The sequence below is a fragment of the Colobus angolensis genome, unplaced genomic scaffold (assembly GCF_000951035.1).
Source record: "Colobus angolensis palliatus isolate OR3802 unplaced genomic scaffold, Cang.pa_1.0 Scaffold751, whole genome shotgun sequence".
NCBI lineage: Eukaryota > Metazoa > Chordata > Mammalia > Primates > Cercopithecidae > Colobus > Colobus angolensis.
In genome coordinates this window covers 563,223-565,966 of record NW_012121277.1, presented here as the reverse complement: position 1 = coordinate 565,966, position 2,744 = coordinate 563,223, and positions in this window count along the sequence as shown.

The window sequence follows — 2,744 nt, the reverse complement described above, 5'->3', positions numbered from 1 at the left end:
AAGGAAAGAAGGAAGGAAAGAAGGAAGGGAAAGGAAAAAGAAAATTTATGGATGGTAGGTTCAATTTCACATCAAGATATCTGTGTTTTTTAAAACTGTTATTTTAACTTCAGGGGTACATGTGCAGGTTTGTTACATAGGTAAACTTGTATCAAGGGGTGTTTGTTATACAGACTATTCGGTATTAAGCCTAGTACCCATTAGTTATTTTCCCTGATCCTCTCCCTCCTTCTACCCTCCACCCTCCGATAGGCCCCAGTGTCTGTTGTTCCCATCTATGTGTCTATGTGTTCTCATCGTTTAGCTCCCACTTATAAAAATGAGAACATGAGGTATTTGGTTTTCTGTTCCTGTGTTAGTCTGCAAGGATAAAGACCTCCAGCTACTTTTCTTCTTGCAGAACTTCCTTGAATATATTTTACAGAGTGTTTCTGTTGGTGACAAATTATCTTTACATACACGAAAATGTCACCATTTTGCCTTTAAAAAATAAATATAGTTTTTTTAAATGTTCAAAAAAAAAGATATTTGCCATTTTATAAGAACTACCAGTACGGTGACTGATTCCTTTCACAGTCTATGCTGGGTCCACATAAAAATGAGAATACAGAACTACCCTTTGTCAACACTGAGTTGTGCTTGGCTGGCCTTAACAAGGTAAGGTTGACCTGGTAGATTTGATTTCTCTACCAGGTCAAATCGGAGAGTTGGAGAGAGTGGAGGGGAATGGCCAGAAAGTGATTTCCTTCATGAAACTTCCAGATTTACCCCCAAACTCTGTTCTCAAGCCTAGTCTTCCCTATCTCAGTAAAGGAAACTCTCATGAAGTAAGTTATTCAAGCAGGAAAACTGGGAGTCATCTTTTTACCCTCCTTTGCCTTTACTCCTTATTTGAAATTCATTAATAAACACTGCATATTTACACATACAATTTCTCTTGTATGTCTCTCTATATTCCTCTCTTATTACCTCTCTCACACTATTATGTATACCCCGACCACTGCAGTTCTAATTTTCCCTTCCCTTCCATTTGAGTCTATTTTCTACTCCAAAATAAGAACAATCTTTAAATAACTATAAATCAGAGTTCATCAGTGATATGCTTATATTATAGCAGGGAATTGCCATTGTACTACAGAAGCAATACTAATATGAAAACATAGTCAGAAGGTGTGTGACGGGGTTGGGGGGGAGCTCTCCTTATTCATTTATTCTGGAGATTCATCTTGGATGGTAATATGACAGCTCATGATGCCAGATGGTGTCAATTAGTCATCTTCAGAATGTTGACTCTGAATTTCGGAGGAGGAGGTTGTTCTGAGATAGGGACATGATTTCGCTGGGTCCTCTTAGGAACAGAGAACAAGAGGACCCGGGTCAGGGGCTGAGACTGTGACCAGCCTACTGAACAGAACAAAGTCTAGTGGACCCTGCAGGGAGGCAACCTGCCACCTCGAGCAACTTTGCTTAACAGCCAAATTGGTTGAGAGCTCTGCCCAAAGCCAATGAGCTCAGTTTCAGTGCAGGTGAAGTTAGACGTGTCTTTCTTTTCCTGTGGTAACAGGCAAGTGGAGAAAGACCCATGGCTAAGCAGATCCAAACTGTGAGGTTTTACAAAGGGCAAGGAGCCACTGGACTTCCAGGAATAGAGCAACCAGAAAAGTCTGCAACAAAATGGCAAAGTGAGCTCTGGCCATTAGCAAAATGGGTGGGCTCTACCTAAACTGCTCACTTTCTTCCTTGAAAAGTTTCCTCTTCCTGTGACTAGCATGTAAGTAGCAGTGGCTCAGCACTGTTTAATTACCTCTGCCCTTAGTGACCCTGAATTCCAAGGGGTGAGGACTCAGGGGCCAGTCTCCCACCCCCAGGTCAGAGAAGAGCCTTCATGGCATCATTCAAACGATGAGTCCATTTTAATAGGGTACTCTCATCTCTAGGTGAGTTTGGAAACATTTTGACGGGAAGGAAAATAATTGCATTTTCTCCCAAAGCTGCCGGAAATAATTTCTACTTTAATGGTGAAAACAGGACTCCTTGTATTTCTGGACATTTTATATTGCAGGCTGTAATGAGCGAGAAAATGTCTTTCTTTTAATAGCTAATCCTCTGATGCTTCGTGTCTGGGAAGGTAAGGTGATGTGGCAAATTATCATTATCGAAGAGAGAGATTGAGCCAGAAACAGCATCGTTGCTTTGTCCACTGCGTCACTTAGCTCTTGTTAGCGTAGTCAGAAAATTGGTGCTTGTTCTCAACAGTAAATTTTTTTCAGAGATGGGCCATCACCAGGCACAGACCCACTCAGATCTAGGAAGAGAGGGGAGGCATCCTGCAGCAACTTCTCCCAGGGGCACCAGACTCCTTTAAGTGAACTCACTGGTGTGATCGCCATTAAGAGGCACACTATCTTCCTCTCCTTCTCCCCTGCTTAGCCCCAGTCACTCCCAGGAGTCCCGTGGAGCTGGATTAGTCTTTGTACTGTGGTGAGCATGATCTAGAGGTTTTCTCCCAAGAGCAGGGTTTTGCTAGGGTGAGAGCAGGAGCCTCAGTGGGCAGGAGAGATGTCAGAGGGAAATGGGTATGGAGCTGCAAATGGGCAATCCTCAGACCACCTGCCCAGAATCATAACTTTCCCTGGGACCAGCGCCGAGCACTTGCATCCTCTTGCCTTGGCCCCTTCTTCCAATTCCTCTTCCTTAAGGGCGTTATTTTCCCTTCATGGATACATTTGTTTTTCAATTGTGTC